Below are 25,791 nucleotides of genomic sequence, written 5' to 3' on the forward strand. Positions count from 1 at the left end.
TAGGTAGAACTCTATAGAGCATTGGAGACTCGTGAATCAATGGTGCAGATATTCATTTTTCGCTAACTTTGACAACTGTCTTGTATGTTTCCCTTCCCCATTTGGCCCAGACCTAACCTGTGGCTGTCTTGCTGAATATGGGGACCTGGACATTTCACAGGCTGACAGGGTGAGACAACACAAGCAAATGCAGCTGGCCTGATGGGGATGTTGTCAGATGCAGTCAACCCCACTGGAGGTATACTCACTCAGAGAGGCTGGTCCTGAGTGCTCCTCCCACCTGCCTCCCTGTCCCACAGTTGTGCCCTGGCTGCCCCACGCTAACAGTGGGGCTAGCCAAGCATGGCTGTTGTGAAGATCTCAAGACGATTCAGAGAAAAAGCCCGGACATCATTTTGCAGAGGATATTATACATACAGACTTGGAAGCATTTTGAGGAAAGGTGGATAAGGTCCAAGGCAATTTTTTTTAGCCCTACTTGAGAGTGTGGGAGGGGTGAGTGGGAATGGGGGTGGGGCTGCAAATCCAGGGAAAAAATACTTGATGTGACTGACCATCTTGAGTGCAAATTGTTAACTATAAAAATCATGAGTGGTTGGCAGCTACTGTTTTTGTTTGCTTGTTTTTTGAGTCAGTCTTGCTCTTTTGCCCAGGCTGGAATGCAGTGGTGTGATCATAGCTGACATCAGCCTTAAACTCTGACTTACTTATTTATTTATTTTTAGAGATGAGATCTCACTGTGTTGATCAGTCTGGTCTCAAACTCCTGGTTTCAGTCTATTCTCCCACCTCAGCTTCTCCAGGAACTGGGTGTATAGGCGCAAGCCACTCTGCCTGGGTCTTTTTTTGTAGCCAATTTTTTCCCTCTGTAAAGATGTTCCTCTCACTTTTCACCAAACCTGGACTTCGTGGTTGCCACTTTTATGCATAGTGGAAGGGACAAATGTGAACGGAATTAGTGTTTTCATATACTTAAGAGAGTGCCTATCTTTTATTGCATTGTGAATATGGCATTTGGTCAGGGAAGGTGAGTCCCATAGACAGTCAAAAAAAATGTCCTATAGATACTGTTTCAGGTCCCAGGTGTTCTTCAGGCTGCCAAATATTAGCTTTCTTCAAGGCCCAGTCAAATTCCACCTTATTTTGGAAGCATCTGCTTATTAATTTACCCAGCAGAAATTATTCTCCCTCTGAGCTCGCCAGAGCATGCATATTGTCTGTGATGTCACTTACTTGGTAGATTTTGAAAGAGGCAGCTTGTTCTGCTCCTGTGTGCTTCCAGTCTTGAAGCTTACCTGACTACCTGTGTGGCCTTGGGGAAGTTAGCTAGCCTGCCTGAATCCACATGCTCTCATCTCTCCAAGAAGGATGATAACATTGCCCCACTGTTCTAATCGTTGGGTGTCGCCATGATTCACTGTTACTATGTTAGTGCCATTGCTTCATAAGCTATGAGGAATTCCAGGAAAGTCAGTAATGATTATTATGACATCATATAATTTCTAAAGTGGAGGCATCTTTTTTTTTCCCAATCACACTGAGAAGTACTTGAGATCAAGGATTAAACATTATGAATCTCTGCTTTCCTAACACTGTAATGCTATGAACATAGTAGAAAGTTAATAAATATTTACTGGGGGCCAGACGGGAGTCGTGATTCCCTTGAAAAATTACCAAAATGTTGACATATCGTCACCAACCTCTTTCCAGAAAAAGAGTAAGCAGATTAAATGATGATTTATTTTGCAACATTGTAACTTTAAAGCCGTTGCACTGTGGAATTCGTGAGTCACAGCTTCTTGTCTACAGTATCAACTCTAAGAAGAGACTACAAAATAATGAGACCAGTTAAACAAACTTGCCAGAACTTTCCATATCTAAACATTTCAAAATATTTACTTTAGGAGGCTTCTCAGTTATTTCAGAAGCCATTACTCACCACAACCCAATCCTAGTACAATTCAATATAAAAACAGACAAACAAAAAGCAATCATTGCTCTGCCCAAAACAATGTCTACCCATCCAAATTCTTCAGTCTTCCAATCAAGGCCCATCTCAAGCTGGCTTCAGCCCACTTTTCCTCTCTTACTATTCACTAAGCAGATTTAGCATGGTGAAGGTAATGTTAGATTTGTAAGAAATGTAGGAGCAAAACCTAGCTCTGTCTCTTATTTTTCTATGACCTTGGAAAAAGTGTCTTGTCTATTCTGAGTCTTAATTCTTATATCTGTGAATGAAGATACTGATGTTTTTCTGTCTCAGCATAAGGATTAAATAAGATGAAATACAATGTATGTAAAAGTGTCAGTTTGGGAAATATAGTAGGCTCCTAACAAGTGTTAGGTCCCTTTTTTTGGCATTCTTTAGACAAATTCCTGATTTTCTCCATCCTCACTGATCTCAGTGTTGGAAATGTCCACCCAATGTCTCTCTTCCTACTTAACTTTTACAGACTAATTTAAGTTAGTTTTACTGGGCAAAACGTTTACTGTCCCCTCTGGCCAGAAAGGTCTCTTTTTCTCAACTTCTTTAGTACTTGTAAAACTAATCATGTATTTGCCCTTTGCTGATCCATATTATTAAGTAAAAAAAATTCTTTTCCTCCACAAGATTGCAAGTTATCTAGAAGACATGAATTTCTCATATATATTTATATTTCCTCTACTCTGTAGGAAGGTGTCATGCCTATAGGGAGGCAGCTCATTGTAGGGGAAAGAACCAATGCTTTTGCATGAGACACACCAATTTCCAGCTACAAAGTGGACAAAGTCCTTGAAAGATGATATATTCATATACACAGTCAGGTAGATGAATGTTTGATTTCTCCTATTAAGTACGTATGTGTCCATTAAGTATAGATACACATTTTTCTTTACGAGTATAGGTAAGATTGGATATAGGAAGTTGTGAGTAAATAAAGTTCTGGTGAAAGTCAAAACTGAGCCAAGAACAGGGATTACCAGGCAGCACCAGCAGCCCTTAAGAATAAGCAAGATGCTGTGTAAGATGATGGATCAGACAAAAATGCCAATAAAAGAATTGACTAAAAATTATCTTTTGCATCACTTGAGTAAATGTCATCCTTGGCTCCCTCCTGCTTTCACTCCCCATATTTAAATCCATTCCAAAAATATGTTCCAAATCTGTCTACTTTCTTCTGTTTCTACAGCTGCTACTCCACATGAAGCTACCACTCTCTATCATCAGGATTATTTTACAGTCTCTTACCTGGTCTCCCATTTCTGTTCATTTTTCCTTTCTTTACAGAAGAACCAGAATGACTCTTTAAAAACATAAATCAAATCATGTCATTACCTGCAAAAATATCTAATAGATTCCCTTTGAAATAGAATATTTTAATCCTGGCTTATACGTTTTTTAAAGCCAACCAACTTTTTACCAGAAGATGGTATTACACATGGATGACTGGCAGATATTTCTCTGGTAGAATAAGATTTGATGCTGGTGATTTGATACATGGCCAGGGGTCACAGTTCAGTCAATACTAATACTGCAATTTGTATTTAAAAAGAAATGATATTCTAGGAATTCAATATGGAGGAAATTTTTGTTTCAACATGGGCCATACCGTGTATCTTTGTATTGATGCAGGAGTTTTTCTTGACCTCTTCATCAGACTTGCAATGGGAGTGCCCTGTTTACTCGGGCTGCCACACTCAACTTTTTGCAGGAGGAAATGCATTAGCTAGTGAGTGCAGGATCTGGCTGGCCATTTTGGGCACTGGCAGGAACAGGCTCAATGAGTGGCCCCATTTTAGTGCCCAGCTGGGGGTGCCTGCTACCCCTGAAACCCCAGAGGGTATGTTACAGTAGTATCTTAGCTCCACCATCCATTGACAGTGTGTGTTATCAGCTCAGTAGGTGTCTTACCTCATCGTGTAGGGCAGCTGTCCTTTGCCAGTGAGGGCAAAGGACCAATGTGACAGCCTTTTTTCGGTACCTGACTAGGTGAGTCCTGAGCTCTTGTCTGGCGTCTAAAAAGAATGAGGTCGCATGGACACTTGAGGGATGGTGGAGATGGTGAATTTTATTTAGTCACGGTTAGGGCTCTCAGTGGAGAGGGGAGCTGGAGAGGGGATGGGACAGGCAGGTAATCTTCCCTGAAGTCTGGCCATCCCCAGCCAGCCCTTCTCTGAAGTCCAGTCATCTGGACCTCATCTGAAGCCACCTCTCCTCCGGAGTCCAGTCATCCCTCTGAAGTCTAGTTGCCTCTCTGCAGTCAAGCAGCTTCTCTCCCTCTACCAATTGAATCTGGAGTCTTTATAGGCACAGGATAGGGAGCAGGACAGGCCATAGGCAGTTTTAGAAAAGGCACCATTCAATTGGAAAAAAGACATTATTCAGAAAGAACAAATCGGGAGAGAGCAGGCAAACAGGGATAGAAGTTTTTACATTGGGTTGTGGGTTTCAGGCTTTTCAGCTTGTAGGTGGGGTTTTGCCAGGACCTGCCGCAGTCTGCCTAGCATTTCTCTGCCTCCTGCCCCTATCAGTATAGAAATAGTGAACAAACCAGAATGATAAGTAGCCCTTGAACCTGGCTTTCTTGTCTTAAGTCCTTCCTACTGTGTTCCAATGAAATCCTCCATTGTGTCTATAAAAAGCAGCTGAGTTTTTGTTTACATGTCTAAAAGCCAAGAATGAATAAATACTGCAGTGTAGTGAAAATACAGGTCACTTTGTGTTATTTATTTTATCTGAGTTTTACCAAGCTTCCTGATAATTTCACAGAAGACAAAAAAATCCTGTGAAGCTGAGACCTTTACATTTTCTGAACTTATAAAATGTCTTTATTTGGTTCTAAATGACCTCTGATAACATGCTCATGTCAGGAGTTGAGGTTCTATGTACATTCTACCCACCCCCTTCCCAAACACACTAAAAGTTCTTCTTTGATAAAAATTTATAGTTCTTTGAATTTCAGCGACCCACCATCCTACCAGATCACTTTCTTGGCTTTATTGTCATCTATATTTAAAAGCGGTTCCTCTTGTAGCCACAAACTGCAACTTGGAATGTCAACATAATATTTTATGAATGCTTATTATAATAAACAATGAAAGAAAAAATACAAGCACAGAGTTATATTCCAAGGATCACAGGATATAAATAAGCAACGTGGCTTACAGAAGGAGAGAAAAATGGAAGTGCCATGTCTGGATATGAAAAGAAGAGAAGACTTCTTAATAAAATGTGATCATAAGACAGAATCACCAACTATATATTATTGAATGAATCCGACATACCCTAACTAACTGTGCATATCTTTTAAAGCAGTAAAATTAACAAGTTAAGTTTTAAAATAATGTAGACCTGTCACTGTCACTGTTGGAAATAGTCAAATAATCCTTTTCTTTTTCTTTTACAAAATACTTTTGCATAATTTGTTCTGTAAAGTAGACTAAATCATGTTAAAGAAAGTCATATCAATAAATATTTTGAGCTCCTACCATGTTTTCTGTTCTTGAGTAGGTAGTAAATAACAGAGGAATAAAAATATTTTATTTGCTTTTCAGGAGTTTCCTGCTTTCTAGAAGAGATAAGTCTATAAACAAGGCAGGATAGCATCAAATGCTAGAATTTTTGGAATAGACTTCAAATGCTCTAGCATTTTACATTTGTTGGGAGTAATATTTGAATAAAGCAGAGGAAGCCCATTCAAGGTTTGGGCAAAATAATTAATGTAGGAAAGATGTTGTCTGTGGAGTATATCAAGATGTACCTGTCCACCTCTCTTTTCAAGGAATGATATTATATGACCTATATGGCTGTGAGCTCAAGCTCCACAAATGATCACACAAATCCTTTCCAATATTCTATCTAAAAGTATTCTTCCTACAATATACTTGTATGGAAGATGCATGCAATGATTTGATAAATAAAATTACAGATGATTTTTATTCTCAGTGGCTTTTTAAAACAAGTCAAAAGAAAATTATTTTCAGTCTAACTGCAGCAATTCTACTTACTGTAACTAAATCTGATAGGAACCTGACATACAATGTGAAGGAAAACTTGAACTAGTTATATTATCTTTCTTTTATTTGTGTCACTCATTCAAAAAAAGAAGGGATTGTACTAGATTATATCAAAAGTCCTTCCCTAATTGAAATGTCTCTTTTAAAATCTTGTATGTTTGAGATGTTCTCTAAATGTCTTAATGTTTTTTCATCTTTTTAAAAAAATCTACTGATCATATATATATATATATATATATTATATATATATATATATAATGGTAAATGGGGTACCCATCACCATAAGCAATTATGCTTTGTGTTACAAACAACCCAATTATACTCTTTTAGTTATTTTAAGACGTACAATTAAATTGTTATTGACTGTAGTTGCCCTGTTGTGCTATCAAATACTAAGTCTTGTTCATTCTCTAATTATTTTTTTGTACCCATATATTTGAGATGGAGTCTTGCTCTGTTGCCCAGGCTGGAGTGCAGTGGTGCAATCTTGGCTCACCACTACCTCTGCCTCCCAGATTCAAGCTATTCTCCAGCCTCAGCCTCTCAAGTAGCTGGGACTACAGGTGTGTGCCACCATGCCTGGCTAATTTTTTGTATTTTTTAGTAGAGATGGGATTTCACTGTGTTTGCCAGGATGGTCTTGATCTCCTGACCTCATGATCCACCTGCCTCAACCTCCCAAAGTGTTGGGATTACAGGCGTGAGCCATGGCACATGGCCGATATATTTTATAGTTATATATATTCTCATACTTCTGGATGTCTTTTAGATTCTAAATTTTGAAAGATTCAGAAGACACCAAGTCTAGTAATAAAGTAACCATCTAACTTTTGACATAAGGCTAGGACATATGTCCAAATTCAAAACTCAAAAGGACTTTGCTGTTTATTTTAAAATAGATTCTACGGATAAGATAGTATCTATCTATCTATTTATCTATCTATCTATCTATCTATCTATCTATCTATCTATCTATCTGGCTATCATCTGTCATCTATCTAACATCTACATATCTACATATATCTTATTACTCTTAATTGCCTATATAGGAAAATTGGCATTATAAAAAACCTGAAGAATTTTTTAAATTTTAATTTTCGTGGGTACACAGTACAGGTATATATTTATGGGGTACTTGAGATATTTTGATACAGGCATGCCATCCATAATAATCACATCAGGGTAAATGGGGCACCCATCACCACAAGCAATTATGCTTTGTGTTACAAACAACCCGATTATACTCTTTTAGTTATTTTAAGATGTACAATTAAATTGTTATTGACTATAGTCACCCTGTTGTGCTATCAAATACTAAGTCTTGTTCATTCTTTCTAATTATTTTTTGTACCCATTAATCATCCCCACTTCCCCCAGCCCCCACACCCCCACTACACTTCCCAGCTTCTGGTAACCATCCTTCTACTCTCTATCTGCATAAGTTCAATTGTTTTAAATTTTAGCTCCCACAAAGAAGTGAGAACATGGGAAGTTTGTCTTTTCGTGCCTGGCTTATTTGACTTAAAATAATGATCTCCAGCTCCATCCATGTTGTTGCAAATGACAGGACCTCATTCATTTTTATGAGTAAATAGTACTCCATTGTGTATATGTCTCATATTTTGGTTATCCATTTATTTGTTAATGGACAGGTTACTTCCAAATCTTGGCTCTTGTGAATAGTGTTGCAAGAAACATGAGAATGTAGATATTTCTTTGATATACTGATTTTTTTTTTCTTTTGGGTAGATCTAGCAGTGGGATTGCTGGATCATATGGTCTCTATTTTTACTTTTTTGAGGAGCTACCTAACCATTCTCCATAGTGAATGTACTGATTTACAGTCTTACCAACAGTATACGAGGGTTCCCTTTTCCCCACATCCTCACCAGCATTTGTTATTGCCTGACTGTTGGATAAAAGCCATTTTAACTGGAGTGAGAAAATATTTCATTGTAGTTTTGATTTGCATTTATCTGATGATCAATGATGTTGAGAACATTTTCATATACATTTTTGGCATTTGTATGTCTTCATTTGAGAAATGTCTGTTCAGATCTTTTGCCCATTTTAAAATAAGATTATTAGTGTTTTTCTTATACAGTTTTTTTAAGCTCCTTACCTATTCTAGTTATTAATCCCTTGTCAGATGGGTAGTTTGCAAATATTTTCTCTTATTCTGTGGGTTGTCTCTTCACTTAGTTGATTGTTTTCTTTCCTGTGCAGAAGCTTTTTAACTTGGTGTGATCTCATTTGTCCATTTTTGCTTTGGTTGCCTGTGCTTGTGGGGTATTACTCAAGAAATATTTGCCCAGTCCAATGTCCTGGAGAGTTTTCCCAATGTTTTCTTTTAAGAGTTCCATAGTTTGAAATCTTAGATATAAGTTTTTAATCCATTTTGATTTGATTTTTATATGTGGAGAAAAATAAGGGTCTAGTTTCATTCTTCTGCCTGTGGATACCCAGTTTTCCAGCATCATTTACCAAAGAGACTGTCTTTTTCCCAATGTATATTCTTGGCACCTTTGTTGAAAATGAGTTCACTGCAGGTGTATGGATTTGTTTCTGGGTTCTCTATTCTGTCCCATTGGTCTATGTGTCTAATTTTATGCTTGTACCTTGTTGTCTTGGTTGCTATAGCTCTGTAGCATAATTTGAAATTAGGTAATGTGATTCTTTCAGTTTTGTTCTTTTTGCTCAGGATAGCTTTGGCCATTCTGGGTCTTTTGTGGTTTCACAAGAATTTTAGGATTTAAAAAAATTTCGTGAGGAATGTCATTGGTATTTTCATAGGGATTGCATTGAATCTGTAGATTGCTTTGAATTGTATGACTTTTAACAATATTTATTCTCCCATTCCATGAACATAGAATATCTTTCTTTTTTGTGTGTGTTTCTTTCATCAACATTTTACAGTTTTTATTGTAGAGATCTTTCACTTCTTTGGCTAAGTTAATTTCTAGGTATTTTATTTTATTTGTAGCTATTGTAAGTGAGATTACTTTCTTGATTTCTGTTTCAGATTGTTCGCTGTTGGCATGTAGAAATGCTACTGATCTTTGTATGCTGATTTCGTATCCTGCAACTTTACTGAAATTATCAGTTCCAATTGTTTCATGGTGGAGTCTTTAGGTTTTTCCAAATGTAAGACTGTATCGTCTAACTTTGGGAGGCTGAGGTAGGCAAATTGCTTGAGCCCAGGAGTTTGAGACCAGACTGAGCAACATGGTGAAACCCCAACTCTACAAAAAAGTACAAAAAATTAGTCAGGTGTGGTGGCATGCACTTGTATTCCCCACTACTCAGGAGGCTGAGGCAAGAGAATAGCTTGAGCCTGGATGGCAGAGGTTGCAGTGAGCTGAGATTGTGCCCCTGTACTCCAGCCTGAGCAACAGAGCAAGACCCTGCCTCAAAAACAAAAAACAAAAAACAAAAAAAACTGGCCAGTCGTGGTGGCTCACGCTTGTAATCCCAGCACTTTGGGAGGCCGAGGCAGGCAGATCACAAGGTCAGGAGATTGAGACCATCCTGGCTAACATGGTGAAAACCTATCTACTAAAAATGCAAAAAATTAGCCAGGCGCGGTGGCGGGCACCTGAAGTCCCAGCTACTCAGGAGGCTGAGGCAGGAGAATGGCATGAACCCGGGAGTTGGAGCTTGCAGTGAGCCGAGATCGCGCCACTGCACTCCAGCCTGGGCGACAGAGCAAGACTCTGCCTCAAAAAAAAAAAAAAAAAAAAAAAAAATTGAACAACAAAAAAGATTGTATCATCTGCAAACAAGGATAGTTTGATTTCTTCCTATCCAATTTGGATAACTTTTATTTATTCTCTTGTCTGATTGCTCTAGCTAGGACATCCAGTACTATGATGAATAACAGTGGTGACAGTGGGCATCCTTGTCAAGTTCCAGATCTTTGAGGAAAGGTTTTCAGTCTTACCTCATTCAGTATGATACTAGTTATGGGTCTGTTGTATATGGTTTTTATTATGTTGAGGTATGTTTTTTCTATACCCAGTTTTTTAAGGGTTTTTATTATAAAAGGATATTAATTTTATCAAATTTTCAGATTCAGTTGAAATGAACATGTGGTTTTTGTACTTCATTCTGTTTATATGATGTGTCACATTGATTTATTTGAGTATGCTGAACCATCCTTGCCTCCCTGGGATAAATCCCACTTGGTCATGATGAATGATCTTTTGAATGTGTTGTTGCATTCAGTTTGCTAGTATTTTGTTGAGGATTTTTGCATTAATATTCATCAGAGATATAAGCTGGTAGGTTTTTTTTTTGATGTGTCTTTTTCTGGTTTTGGTGTAAAGGTAATTTTGACCTTGTAGGATAAGTTTGTAAATATTCCCCTCTCCTCGTTTTTCAGGGTAGTTTGAGTAGAAATAATATCGGTTCTTCTTCGTCTTCTTTTTCTTTTCTTTTCTTTCTTTTTTTTTTTTTTTTTTTTTTTTTTGAGATGGTGTCCCGCTCTGTCACCCAGGCTAGAATGCAGTGGCGCAATCTCAGCTCACTGTAACCTCCACCTCCCGGGTTCGATTGATTCTCCTGCCTCAGCCTTCTGAGTAGCTAGGATTACAGGCTCATGCCACCACGCCTGGCTAATTTTTGTATTTCTAGTAGAGATGCGGTTTCACCATGTTGGTAAGGCTGGTCTTGAACTCTTGACGTCGTGATCTGCCTGCCTTGGCCTCCCAAAATGCTGGGATTACAGGCATAAGCCACTGCACCCGGCCATGTTACTTCTTTAAATATTTGGTAAAAGTCAGCCAGTGAAGCCATTAGGTCCCAGGCTTTTATTTCCTGGGAAACTTCTTATCATGGATTCAATCTCATTATTGTTATTTGTCTGTTCAGGTTTTGGATTTTTTTTTCAGGGTTAAATCTTGGTAGGTTGGATGTGTCTGGGAATTTATCAATTTCTTCTAGATATACCAACTTATTGGCATATGGTTGCTTGTAATAGCCATTAATGATCATTTGAATTTCTGCGGTATTGTTTGCAACGTTTTCCTTTTTAATCTCTGATTTTATTTATTTGGGTCTTCTCTTTTTCTTTTTCTTAGTGTGGCTAAAGGTTTGCCAGTTTTGTTTATCTTTTCAAAAAACCAACTTAATGTTACCTTCATCTTTTGTGTTTTTTTCCATTTCCATTTTATTTATTTCTGCTCTGATTTTTATTATTTCTATTCTTCTACTAATTTCGTGTTTGAGTTGCTCTTGCTTTTCTAGTTCTGTAAGATATGTTGTTAGCTTAATTATTTAAAGTTTTTCTGCTTTTTTGATATAGGCTCTTATTGTTATAAACTTCCCTCTCAGTATAGGTTTCACTGTATCCAATAGGTTTGGGTATGTTGTGTTCCCATTATCATTTGTTTCAAGAAACTTTTACATTTTCTTCTTATTGTCTTCAGTGACCCACTGGACATTTAAGAGCATATTGTTTAATTTCCATAAGTTTGCATAGTTTTCAAAATTCCTCATGTTATTGATGTCTACTTTTTCTAATTTGAATTTTTTGTTTGAAAGGTCACATATCCGTCCCGGATTGGTCCCTGGTGCCTTGTTTAGTTCATTTTGTGAGGTCATGATTTTCTGGATGATCTTGATGCTTGTGGATGTTCTTTAGTGTTTGGGCACTGAAGAGTTAGATATTTATTATAGTCTTCACAGTCTGGGCTTATTTATACCTGTTTTTATTGGGATGCTCTCTGGGTATTCAATGGGACTTGGGTGTTGTTATATAAGCAGTACCTGCATTAGGGGGCACTCCGAGCCCAGTAACATTGTGGTTCTTGTAGACTTATAGAGGTACCATCTTAGTGGTTTTAGATAAGAGCCAGAAGAATTATCTGAATTATGAGGCAGAGACTCTTGTTATCTTCCCTTACTTTCTTCCAAACACACTCTCTCTCTGTGCTGAGATGCCTGGAGCTGGGTGTAGGATGACACAAACAACATTGTGGCCACCATCACTGGGACTACACTAGGTCAGACCTGAAGCCAGCACAGCACTAGGTCTCATCCAAGGCATGCTGTATTCACTACATGGCTACCATCTATGTTTGGTCAAGGCCCTAAGGCTATACAATCAGCAGGTGGCAAAGGCAGACAGGCTTGTATGCTTCCCTTTAGGATGGTAAGCTCCACGCAGCCTCAGGTGGGTCCAAAGATACCATCCAAGAGTCAGGGACTGGAGTCAAAAACCTGGAAATCTATCTGGTGCTCTATTTTACTGTTATTAATCTGATGCTCAAACCACAAGACAAAGTCCTTCCCACTCTTCCTTCCTCTTTTCACAGTCAGAGGAGCCTCTTCCTATGGCTACCACCATCACAAACCCATGGGGAATACTGCCAGCCTATTGCTGATGTTTACTTAAGGCCCAAGGGCTCTTCGGTCAGCTTGTGGTTAATGCTTCTAAATCTGGAACTCACCTTTCAGGGCAGTAGGCTCCCCTCTCACCCACACCAGGTCAAGAAATGCTACCCAAGAGCCTAGTCCTGGAATTGGGGACCCCAAAATCCTATTTGGTATTCCACTCCTCTGTGGCCAAGCTGGCACCTAAGGTGAAAGAGAAAGTCCCCTTTACTTTTCCTGCTTTTTTCAAGCAGAAGTAGTCTCTCAGCATAACTGCTACAACTGGGAATGTGTTGGGTCTCACATGAAGCCAGCATGTCTCCGAGTCTCACCCAAGGCCCATGGTGTATTGCTGCTGGTTCTTCAGGGGCCAAGAGTTCTTAAGTTAGCAGGCAGCAAGAGTTCTTAAGTTAGCAGGATAAATCCTGCCAGGACTGAGTCCTTCCCTTCAAGGCAGTGGGCTCTCTTCTGGCCCACCATGTATGTATATATGTTTTCCAGGGGCTGGGGCCTGAAATGGAAGCTTCAGAACTCTGCCCAGTTCCCTATTCTACTGTAACTGAGCTTCTATCCAGTATGCAAGACACATTCCCCTTTATTATCCTTCTCCTCTTTTTAAGCAGAAGGAAAGAGTCACTTTCATTGCTGCAAACTGCACTGCCAAAGTTTGGGGGAGGGGTAGTACAAGCACAGCCTCCCAGCTGATGTCTCAGTAGGATGTGTGCCCCTACATCCACTGATTCTGTGTCCAACACAGCACTCGGACTTGCCTAGGAATTGTGGTCCTTGTGGCCTAAACTGCCTTTCAAGTTTATTTAGCACCCCAGAGCACTTTAGCCTGCAGTTGCAAGGCTTGCCAAAACTCAAGTTCTGACAACTGGGATGAGCAATGGGCAATTCCCTTTGGCTAAGGCTGGTCTAAATGTTCCCTCTATGGATGAGCAACAGCTGAGTTTAGCCTGGTTTTACTTTCCACTGTGACAGGGCAGCGCTGACTTCAATACAGGGGCTCACAATTGCTGCATTCTCCTTCCCCCAAGTGAACAGATTCTCTGCATCATGTGACTGCTGCTGCTTCTAGGTCCGAGTAGGGGAACAGAAGAGGGGTGGTGTCAGCTATTCAAGGCTGTCTGTCCTACCCTCTTCAGTTTCTCTTTCTGCAATATAAAGTAAAAACTAGGTACTGTGATTGCTCACCTGATTTTTGGTTCTTATGAAGGTGCCTTTTTGGTGTAGTTGTTAAATTTGGTGTTACCACAGGGAAGACAATCAGTGAAGGCTTCTATTCAGCCATCCTACTCTGCCAACCTCTGAAGGAGTTTTTGTATTAAATTATTGACTTTCCACACCCAATCCTGGCCATTTGTCTTCAGTTTCTCAGTACATACATTCATCCTCCTAAACTGTTCCTTCTACTTAATGGCATCATAATCTATCGCTCTTCAGAACTAGAAACCTTCTTATTTACTCTGGCCACTTTCTTGTTCAATGTCATCAAATCCCATTGATTTTAGTTCAAATCTTCATCATCAGTTGAACCTTCTGCATTCATAGGTAGATTCCACTGCTAAGCAGTTCTAGACCTTAGTAAGTTGCCTTACCTCTCAATGTCTCGTTTCCTCACCTCTAAAGTGGAGATGATAGTAAGTTCTTTCTCATTGGTTTACGATGCAGATTAGGTGAAATAATGCAATAATATGCTTAGAAAAGTGCCTAGCACATATTAAAATAAATTCTATCTATGATTATATTATCATAATTTGCTAGACTGTTTAAAATACCTTCCTTTATCATTGGCTTGGCATCGGTGTTTGAATTGGAACTTGTCTTCCTGAATAAAACCAGGATTCTCTTTGCAAAACCAGGTTCTAATTATGCTACTGTGGTCTAAAAGTCCTCAGTGGTTCCTAGTGCATGTATAATAAAGTCTGAACTGTTACCAAGATGAGCAGAATAATAAAAACTGAAATTATTGCTCCAGTCTTATCTCTACGTATCAGCCAACTTTGCACCAGGGATGTTGCTTAATTTTAGGACATGTAGACAGACAAGACTCATGCTCTCATGAGTTACACGCTGTGCTGGGACTACACTGAGTCCTCATGTACTTTGTTGCATCTAAGGTTTTTTCACAGTCTTCTTTCTGCCTTGAATATCCACTTGCCTCCTTTGTATGTCTAGTGTATGTGAACTCAACCTTCTAAGACCTATTTAGATGACTCCCTCATTTTGAAGCCTTTTCTAGGATTCAAGTACAGGCAATTGTTTGAGCATTAGAGTTTCCACAGCACTTCACATATATTTCTATTATGGCACTGAATAGCCTGATCCATTCTTGCTTGTTTGTTCTTTACTTCCATTATCCTGAATTATAAATGCATTGAAAACCATGGCCTTGGCTGGGAGGTGGGTAAGGGTATGAGATAAATCTAGGCTATGCATTGTTCCAGGTATTTTTCTTATGCTGTTCTATTTAATCCTCACAATGAGGCTGTAAGAATTAATGAGCCCAAAGTAAATTTAGGAGGTTAAGTTACTTGTTACAGTTATGAAGTATAAAAATTCAAGCTAGCTGTGAACTAGGGAGGCAACTATTCTTTCAAAAGTACTGAATGTATTGCATAGATAAACAAAGATTTTTTGGATAATTGACATCTCTACTTGTCTTCACCAAGAACTAGCCTTTTTTATCCTGATGATGAGAACACACATTTATAGTAGCTTCTCTACACAGAGCAGAGCTTTTTAATGGTCATCCTCAGAAATCCAGGATTGCACACATCTGCCCCTGAGCCTGCTTTGGAAAGTAGAAACTACAGCCTTTTTGGCTTTAATCCTCTTTAAGTGGTGAAACTATTGTCTCATTTGTCTTCTATATTGGGATTCCTTTATGTTTCTTAAACAAACTATGCAGTTTACAATATTTAAAATTCACTAATCTATAGCATTTTTAAAGCTTATACCTCATCATAATTCCCAAATAATATTTCACCTGAAGTCAACCACAAATAAGTGATAAATCAATTTTTAATTTAATTCAAACTTAATGCAAGTTATGCCAAACCATTGTGAAAGGCCAGAGGGTAAAATCAAAGGGTTGGGGAATGAAGTTTTTTGACTTTCAATTTTACCCCAGTCTGGCTTGTAGCTCGAAAAACAGGGCAGCTGTATGGCAGAGGGAAAGTGACCACCTGGATCACCACGGGGAGGAAGGAGGACAGCCGGAAGCTCATTCACCCAGACTCCACTTTTGATTTCTGGCGAACTTTCAGTATAAACTTAGTGGCCACAACTGAATGCAGTACATGTAGCTTTCACAGCACGGCAGATCAGCTCTCTGGATCTATTTTCATGGTTTCTGCTCACTTTGCCATGGACAGTCCTTCTCTTTAATAAATCTGATGTTGCTGAATGGGTGTGCAATTTCCCATCTCCCATCTGAGGCTAGCTCAGGAAGAGATTTATTCCTGCCTATGTGGTCAAGCAGCCCTGCAGACAGTGTCAATAGGAAAGGTCACCTGATGATTGGCTGCCAAGCAGCTAGTTCTTCAGGCCATGTCCGCTGCTGCTGCATTGAAATGTGTTCAGCACCTCTTCAGGGACAGAGGCATTAAAGTTCAATGTTATAGATGTGAACGGATGGCAGCGAGCATTTGGGCTTGCAAAAGAGCTCTGACTCGGGATGAAAATGTTGCCTGTGGTGACAGAATTTATTTTCCAAGCACAAGGAGTTTTTAAGGATAAAAAGAAAAGGAAATTAAGAAATGAAATTTTCCTGCCTCTAAAATCCGACCCCATCCTAACTGTCCAGCTTTATTTTTCCTAATGGAGAGCCACATCTCTGGTCTCCTCTCTGAAAGCCTGTATGCATTTCATATTTGGTTGAAAGGCCTCCTGCTCTGCCTCCTTTCTGTCCATAAGCTAAAGACTCGATGGATATTGGTAACTTGATTTGTCATGCAATTCTTTGTTGTTGCTGTTTGTTTTTTTTTTCAAAGTCATGGCTATTGATTTTTTCTCATTTTAAATGCCTACCTTCCACAGAGCTTTCTTTTATTATTAAAGTTATTATCATTTTTTAATGTGAGGATTTATGGAGTCACATGGCCTAGGAAAGATAGAACTACCCAGGCCATGAGATTCATATCTTAGGACCCACTGAGATCCCACATTGCAAAAATAGCTAATAACATGCAACCGGAATTGGCAATTTATAGAATCTCCTTGTCAGAGCTGTAAGAGACCACTGATATAATCTTTTCTAACTGTCTGGTGTGATTAATGAGCAAATTCTTTTATGTTCAAAAGGAGATTATCTGCCCTTTATGAATAGGGTATACACTTGATCTGATTTTCTAAAAATAGAGATGGTTAAAACTAAGAAACCCATAGACTGTTACCCAGGTATTTTTGCAATCAATACTTTAAATTTGTAAAGTGAATGATTGGGATTTTCTAAAATAGAGGTAAAAGTATAGAGGGGTGTAGTGATAAATCTGAACCAAACTTGGTCAGAGTCCCAACAGTAAATATTAAAAGAAAGTCTCCATAGATAAATAGTGAGTATCCATCAGTTTGAGGAGCTTGTAGCATGGACACAACCAGAATTAATGGTGTTCCCAGCAGGACTCTTGTTTTTGAAAGTGGGTATGAGAATAAGGCTGGGGCCCAGTTCCAAAGAAGCAAGGGTGCATTCAGGTTTCACAGTAAGTATAAAAATGTTCCAAGTAATGAGAAAGACACCATTGTTAGGGATAAATTATGAGAAGAACATTCATCAGGTTTGTAATTTCCACATACTCCCTACTTTGTGTGCCAGCATAGTACGGTCCTAGACAATACATTGTACGGTGGCATATTCAATTTTACAGAAAAGACAAAGATGACTTTTTGGTTTTGGTTAATGCAGTATTTCCCAAACTCATCTTTAACCGTGGTTCTCGTGTGTGTGTTTGTGTGTGTGTGTGTGCATGCGTGTATGATATGCCTATTAACCACTCACAGAATTAGCATGCAACTAAATCACTTTGGAAATGCAGATCTACAAGTCCTATGTTTTAACTGCCTTGTGGTCTGGACTTAAAGTTCTATTCCTGAGAGGGCTGAATGGCTTCAGCTATGGGGGTTACAATGCACATGGGGCAAGTGACTAGGCAGACTGAGATGAATTGAGTAAAGGTATACCTGCAGAAATTCATATATCTCAGTATACATTGAGGAAGAGATATAAATAAGGAAAGTAAAGATGATGAAGAGAAGACAATATTTCTCTATGGATAAACTGAGTAGGTAAACCTGGTGGATGTAGTTGAATGTGGTAGGAAAGAAGGATCATTATTTTGAACATGGAATGGTAAGTATAAAATTGTATTAAGGGATAATCTACTGTGATGTCACATACGATGAAGTGTATGAAGAAAAGGTAGAAGATAAGGCAGCCGAATGACATTTGGTTGAACTAAGAAAGCATGGAATGATATAGATCTGAAATTGGGTGATGACATTGTGAATGGAACCAAATGTAGGAAGGAATGAATGAAAGACCAGATGTGGTATCTACCATGATAGTTGAAGAAAAAAGAGTTAAAGATTATTTTGGAATTTAGAGCCCCAGTGATTAGAGAAGTGGAGGGTTTTGTAACAGAAACGATACTGTTCCACAGGTAACCAGGACTTGAAATCTCATATGTAAGGAATGAAAGAAGGAAAAATCACATTTTTCTGAGGAGATCAGCAGAGATAAATAAGTATGTTAGTAAACAATTTCAGAGTCATAATTATAATTAAATGTCTGCAGCATCTATATAAAAGTGATACATAAGCAATGTTATGTGTTGGTTTAGATTATCCAAGGTTTTTTTTACTATTACAGAATGTCTGTGTTGACCCTATGTTTATGCCATGAAGTGGGAATCATAGCCAACTTCTTCTTTTTCTTCTTTTAGAGTAAATCTCTTTCTTTTTTATTTCTTGATGTAGACCAATTATGAAATTTGGAAATTGTTTTTAAACACATTGTTGTGCTTTTATGGGGGTATAGCTTGAAACATGTTAGAGGGATGTACCATTATGTGCAATCTTTAAACAATAGTTTTGGAAATATTTTCATCCACTTACACAATTAATAAACTAAAAAATTTTGAACATAAATTTCTCCAAATATTTAAACATGGATTGAAAACTTAATTAAATGTTTTATAACTTCGTATATCAGTTTCTCTTAAAGGCTTTAAAGTGCTTAAAAGATTATAAAAGCTGATTTAGCTAAATTAATTAAAAAATTCCAGTTGTCATAATGGAATTATGACCATTTAACTTACTGGCCACAGAGAAGTTTTGATAAGAGGGTATCTGTCAGATGGGTGGGGATTTTGCTCTTTAGCATGTGGAGCAGTATTTAGTATTTTTGCTCTTTAGTATGTGGAGGGCTCCTCAGACATTGGCGACAGAAACTACACTCTGGGTCTTTTCCACATTGATAGTAAGTTCCTGAAGACATATTAAGCTGGTTTTATGCTTAGACCCCAAAGTGGTGTGAAAATAACTTAAAAAATTTAATTTAGTCAAATAATTAGTCAAGAAGCAACTTTTCTTATGACTGTTAAGTATCTGATCATTTGCAGATATTTAACTTTTTCACTAAAAATAAATGCTCATTTAACTGAAGTGCATTAGTGTAAAACATAATTGAATGTGTTTGCCTTCCTAAGAATGGACTTATAATTACAAATTGTATAAAATGAGAATGATGGGTTAGAGAACAGATAAAAGCCCTTCTGCCAACAGATGCACAGTGGAAATTATTCCAAGATTGAAAATTAGTATATATCCTGGCTCTCTTGTCACTTCCTGGTTGCCTTTTGGTGTGAAACTTCAACATTCTGAGTCCTGATCCCTCATCTATAAAATGAAACGATAACTAATGTCTTACATGGTGGTGAGGGTGATTAAATTTGATAATAAATGTAATAGTACATGCACAATGCAAGTCAATATGTTATCATCCTCTGCTTTGGGTAGCTAACATGTACAAGTATGACTAGATAATAATTATGACAGCTGATGAGACTTCATTTCTCCAAATTCAAGATGAACTTGAAGTGAATATGAATGGATAAGATCTATTTTATTATAATATAAGATGACTTCTATGGAGGGTGAATGGTCAGAAGTAACATCACTAATTCTTGTTTGTTTTTTTAGGTGTCATAAACTTTCTAAGATAGTACCTTGCCTGAAGACTATGAGTTTCTGTGCATCCTAGGACCTCTATGGAAATTAGATAATTTTTGATGAAGTTAAACAATTATATTATAAGAAATTCCTCAAATCAAGAATAAATAAAAACAAGAGTAGCATTAAAATTTACTGCAGAGTACATTAATACAGTTCAAATCTAAATGTCTGCTCTTGCATTTCTGTGACTTTTCATGCCATGCTGAAAATCTGGAATGGAAACTCTCATCCATCTTGGTGATTTCCTAGTGCCCTGAGGATGGCTTCATTTAAAAGCATTTGAAGATTTAAGTTATTTCTGAGATGTGCTCTTGTTTTCAGGAATAAAAGTGGCATTATGATGAGTTACTATGAAGTCCCTATTCATTTACCAGTTTTAGTCTTCCAAAAATTAGCTGTCATTTTCAGAGTTTAAATTCTTTAGCTTATAAAATGGACTTGTGTGGGGCTCAATGACTAGTACTGTGTAGTTTACATCCCACATACTTGGTGCTTTCCCTTTCACCTATGCATGCTGTCTTTTCTGCCTCAGATGCACTTCTGCAAAGGTTCAGACAATCATTGAGGTAGTGGAGAAAGGTCACGTAAAGTCCTTGAGGGTTTTGTCAGAACTTTGGCTTTTGCTTTGAATGACTTGAGGAATCATCAGATGTTTTTGAGCAGAAGAGTGAGATGATCTTCATTTAAAACTGTAACTCTAGCTACAATGTAAAGAACAGATGGTGAGGGACAAGGTTGGAAATAAAGACTAGTTGGGAAACTACTGAATTAGCCCAGCTGAGGGACAATGGTGGCTGGAGTTGGTGTACTATGGAGATTCTGGATGTATTTTGGGTTGGGGCCAAAGATATTGACAGATTGGGTGTAAGAATGACTTGGAGATTAACATGATTAAAAATAATTTTGGACTGAGAAAACTGAAAAGAATGGAATTGTGATTTACTGACAAGGGTATAACTGATGAAAACCAGGCCTTAAGAGGGGGATGTCAAGAGTTAGGATTTAGATGTGTTAAGTTTGAACTGCCTATTAGACATCCAAATAAGGCTGTCCCGTGTGTTGTTGGATATGTCTGTAATTTGGAGGGTAAGGTAAATAAAGAGGACAGGCAGAGTTGGGCAAGATGCTATTTTATATAGGATTATAAGAGAAGACTTCTTTGTCACTGTAACATTTAAGAACAGACTTGAAGAAAAGAAATAAATTAATAACTAAAACTATCAATCTAGGACTTCTGGGGGATCTATGTAGTTTTTTGTAGCCACTTGACTGAATGAGATTGCCTAGGCAGTTAGTGTAGGTAGAGACTAAAGAAGTCCAAGGACTGAGCCATGGGACTCTCCCACATTTAGAGATTGGAAAATTTAGGAGCAATCAACTGAGGAAGTTGAGGAGCAGTCTATATAACATTAGGCAAACCATGAGGGAGTGATGTCTTAGAAACCAAGTGAAGAAAGTTTTTCCAGAAAGAAGGAATGAAGCACTGTGACAAACACTACAGAGAAGTTACGTAAGATGAGAACTGAGAATTGAAAATGAAATTGGGCAACGTAAAGATCGTCGTGATTTTGATGGGATCTATTTCTGTGACCTGGGCTCAGCTTATGAGCCCAGGGAAAACTTCTTGTTTCTGATTGTGTATGATTCCTGGTAAGCATTATTTTTCATCTTTAGCTACTGGGTTATAAAGAATAACTTTCTTTTACATCAGTTAAAAGGATTAGAGTTGTGGGTACCCTTGGTAGACTAGTAATTTGATGCCCTTTCAAAATGATATTATTGAAATAGTTAAGATGAGGAGGAACTTATTTTAATGTACCATATAAATTGGCCCCCAGACAGCTGCTCATCTAGCTCACTCCTTAACAGAGCTCTGATCCAAATGGCCACTCATAGTGACAGATGGTTGAAGTAGTATATGAGTGCATGGGAGGTGGAAGCAGCAATGGGCCAATAATCAAGAGATGCGGACCCTGGCCTGGGTCCTGTCACTGCCCAACTCTTCTATCTGCAACTATTAGCAAGTTATTTGATCTTTATAGGTAGTAATGCTTCTTAGAATTGAATTAAATAATCTTTAATATCATCTTTAAATTCTAAAAAGAAGGCACTTTCATTATCAATCATATATGCGTATTATTGAAGGAGATGTAGCTGTAGGAAGAGGGGAAATAACACGCTGAAGAACAATGGTGAATGTCTCTTATATCTAAAATGAATGCTGCGACCATCTTCGCAGCTGCTGCCAGCCCAGAACACCTGAGACACATTAGTTCATTTAGCAGAGAGCTTTTACATCACCTTCAGGTGTCCATTGTGAATCCCCTGTGAGATTGATCTAGTAAGAATGTCTTGGGCTCTTTATGGGAGAGAGAAAATTCTCTGTCCCTAGGTTATTCTTGCCTGGAAGGCTAGTTTTAAACTTAATATAAAGATTTTCCAGATGCAGCAGTCTCTGGTTTTTCTGACTGTCTATACAGCTCTAGGTGTGAACTATATATTCCTGCCACTTTCACCTCAGTGCGCTGCTGGCTGCTCAGAGTGACTTAAAGGCTTACATCCCACTCCTGGCCAAGCTGATCAAAACACTAGTTTTAGTTATGACATGACCCAGTTATGGCATAAACAATCCTTTATCCACAAAGTATACTTAAGCCTCCTGAGGATGGCTATATGCTAACTTCATAACCTAGAGAGGGCAACAATACATGCTGTGTAAACACATAATATTGTAATGAATTGAACTGAATTTATTAGAATCCATTATGTCCCTCAGGACCAGAAATGTTCTGGCTAAGAAGCAAGAGTCACATAGATGATTTTGCCAGACCCTAGCACAAATAGAAATCAAATAATGTGTGTCAATTGACCTGTTAAACTGAATTTCTTCCATGGAGACATATTTTATGTCTTAATTGGCTCAAAATAAATGTATTACCTCACTGTCTAGGTAAAGATTCTTTGTTAATGTCTACTTTTCCTTATGCCCTATTCTATCCAAACACATATGATTCTTGACCAGTGCATTTAGCAAATATGGGAATTGACCATTTTCAATTGTTTTGGCATTCATGAGGATGTTGATAAAGGTAGGGGTTGGGGGCAGAGCTGATTCTTTAATGATTTTCTGCAAATGAACATAGGCTAAGTTACAACAGAATTAATGTGAAATTAAATATTATAGTAAGGCTATTATCAAAAGAGGTCATGGTGATGAATGGCGTATTTAAATGAGACCACCAGAAGGAATTAGAGCTGAAGCCTATTAATCCCAGTCAGTCTGCAAGACTCCATTTTTATGCAGATTAAACTATATTTCAGGTTGATAAATCATCATGACATACTCTGTGACAAGAGCCAAATTTCTTTCCCTTTCTTTATTTCTGTGTGGTTAGGGCTACAGCAGGGTGGATACAGCTTAGTGAGAACTTCCCTCACTAATGGGCAGCACTGATTGAGATGAGTGGCAGATGATCATTTGGTTCATGTTGTTGGACCTCTGGTTTGACTTCCTTTTCTTTTAGGATGACAGCCAGTGAATTTGGAGCTGCCAATAATTGCGGAATTATTTATGTGGTTGTGTGTGTGTGTGTGTATGGGTGTGTTGGCATTGTGTGCTGTTCTTACTCCTGCTGCTTTTCCTTAGGAATCCAGTTGCATTTCCCAGATTTTCTTTTTCTGTTTGGAAAAATCTTGGTGCCACTAATATATTTTCCCGTCCTTAAATTAAGTGAAATTTAATAAACTATTTCCGGAAAAACTGGTGTGCTTTATTTGGAGGTTCCAATTAAACCATTGTAAACATAACACAGATAAAGTCCATGTTATTTGCCCAATTGAAAATAGTTGCTCCAGAACACATGATGGAAATGGGATGATGGATAACACAGCTGGGAGCAAGGGCAGCTAGCTTAGCCCTACACTAACCAGCCCTCTGACCTTGGACAAATCACTAAAATTAAAACATATAGCACAGTACATTGTGCATGATAGGTTCTCAAAGAATATTTAGTATTAGGTGGAGTGTACTGAACTCTAATTCCAGACTTCCTTCTAAATTAGGCAGCATATCTTGCATGGATGGAAAATGTGACAGCTGCAATTGACCCACCTGCCTACAAAAATAGCCTGCTTGCTCTCACTCGTCTCGACAAATTCTCAGTATGAACAACTTCCTAGCTTAATTTAGCATTATTTAGCTTTTTAAAGTTTTTGAGAATGCCTTAATCTCTTTGATAGTAGTAGTCCCTGCAGCCTAGGAAGAACAGGCATCGTTATTCGCCTGAGGAAGAACCACAGCGGCAGATATTTGTGGCTTCTCCGAAGCGAAGCACAATTCTAGTGCTTCAGCTCTCCTGAAGTACAAGAACTCTGATCTCCAATGTATAGAGCTGTGTTCTGTCCTGTGTTGCTACTAACCCAGGTTGTAGCTGTTTCCTTGCAAAACAACTTGGAGGGTAATATTATTTCATGAGAAAAAAAAAATGGCCAATGATAATTAATTACCTTTTGGTCCTGAGGGCCATGGACATCTGAGAGGGATTGAAATCGGGGTTTGCCACGGTATCCCTTACCGTCATTGTTGCTTGGGTGTGCTTCTTGCCACTTTCCATACCGCTGACTGACCCATTGAGCAGCGAATGGGCTAGGGAAGGCAGGAAATTGGCTTGTTCCCCAGAAGCATCACATTGTGGTTGTAGCATGACCCAGTTATGTCACGAGCAGCATGTCTCACAGAGGGAAATAGCCTGGAGCCTGGCCAGGGCAGGAGAGAAGCCACATGGTCGGTGAGTACTGGATGCTCTCTCTGTGGCAGGAAGCAGCCTCCGAGCTGTGTGCCATCTTGGAAGCTTGCAATATTGCCAAAACAAAGGCAGGGCCTTCTTGTTTATAGAGGAGGTAACTTTATAAGGACTATTGTAATTCTCCACTAAACATATATGACCTCCACCTGATATGGGTATCCGAGATTCCCTTGTTAGAGAACAAAGACTTTTGATTCTATTGCTGGAGACTAGGCATAGAGTGCAAAACCCCTGGTACAGAGAACATGTTGAGTTTAAAGTTATTCACATCAGGGCAGTGTACATGACTGGTTGCACTAACTTCAGAAGGAGGGTGAGAGCTGGGATTCCCAGGCATGTAAACACAAACACACACACACACACACACTTCTACATATTCTGTTGTTTTTCTTATGCTGTTTCCTCTGCCTAGAATCTTACTATGGCTAATTTCTAGTCATCTCTCAAGACAGGGCTCGGAGCTTACCCACCTTGTGAACTATTCCCTGTTTCTCATCCTGTTGCCTGGTTTGACTTTACCCTCTTTCTCTGGGCTTCTACTGTACCCCATGCATGTTTCTACTGTGGCATGTATTATGCTATATTTTCATACATCGTTTTTCTCGAGCATGTTCATAGATGTACCTTTATAGAAAGCATTCTTTTGTGTTTAAGTTTTGAGACTGTATTTGACTTATTAAATTTAAAAATGTAGAAATCTAGTTCTGGGGACATCATTTGTATTTTTATTTATTTATTTTTAGTTTTATAATTTTTATTTTAATTTTTAAAATCTTTAAAGTTCCGGGATACACGTGTGGGATGTTCAGATTTGTTACACAGGTAAAGGTGTGCCATGGTGGTTTGCTGCACCTATCAGCCCATCACTTAGGTATTAAGCCCAGCATGCATTAGCGATTTTTCCTGATGCTCTCCCTCCCCAGCCCTCACCACCACGGGCACCATTGTGTGTTGGTTCTCTCCCTGTGTCCATGTGTTCTCATTGTTCAGCTCGCACTTATAAGTGAGAACAACTGGTATTTGGTTTTCTGTTCCTGCATTAGTTTTATAATTTTTAATGTATTTTTTATTATACTTTAAGTTCTAGGGTACATGTGCACAACATGCAGGTTTTTTACATATGCATACATGGGCCATATTGGTGTGCTGCACCCATTAATTCTTCATTTACATTAGGTATATCTCCTAATGCTATCCCTCCCCAATCCCCCCACCCCACAATAGGCCCTGGTGTGTGATGTTCCCCTTCCTGTGTCCAAGTGTTCTCATTATTCAATTCCCACCTATGAGTGAGAACATGCAGTGTTTGGTTTTTTGTCCTTGCAATAATTTGCTAAGAATGATGGTTTCCAGCTTCATCCATGTCCCTACAAAGGACATG

The 25,791-nt window shown here is 38.5% G+C and overlaps 1 long non-coding RNA gene across 2 annotated transcripts in view; it reads right to left on the reverse strand.

Annotated features, from left to right (window-relative positions):
• Nucleotides 1–24,226, reverse strand: part of LOC129528393 (uncharacterized) — a 35,942-nt gene extending 11,716 nt beyond the window's left edge. For both annotated transcript variants that reach the window (XR_008673668.1, XR_010131232.1), the window contains exon 1: nt 24,112–24,226. This is a non-coding gene — a long non-coding RNA (uncharacterized lncRNA). The remainder of the gene's footprint in view (nt 1–24,111) is intronic.
• Between the last annotated feature and the right edge of the window lie 1,565 nt (nt 24,227–25,791).

The sequence above is a fragment of the Gorilla gorilla genome, chromosome 17, assembly GCF_029281585.2.
Source record: "Gorilla gorilla gorilla isolate KB3781 chromosome 17, NHGRI_mGorGor1-v2.1_pri, whole genome shotgun sequence".
In the NCBI taxonomy this organism is placed as follows: domain Eukaryota; kingdom Metazoa; phylum Chordata; class Mammalia; order Primates; family Hominidae; genus Gorilla; species Gorilla gorilla.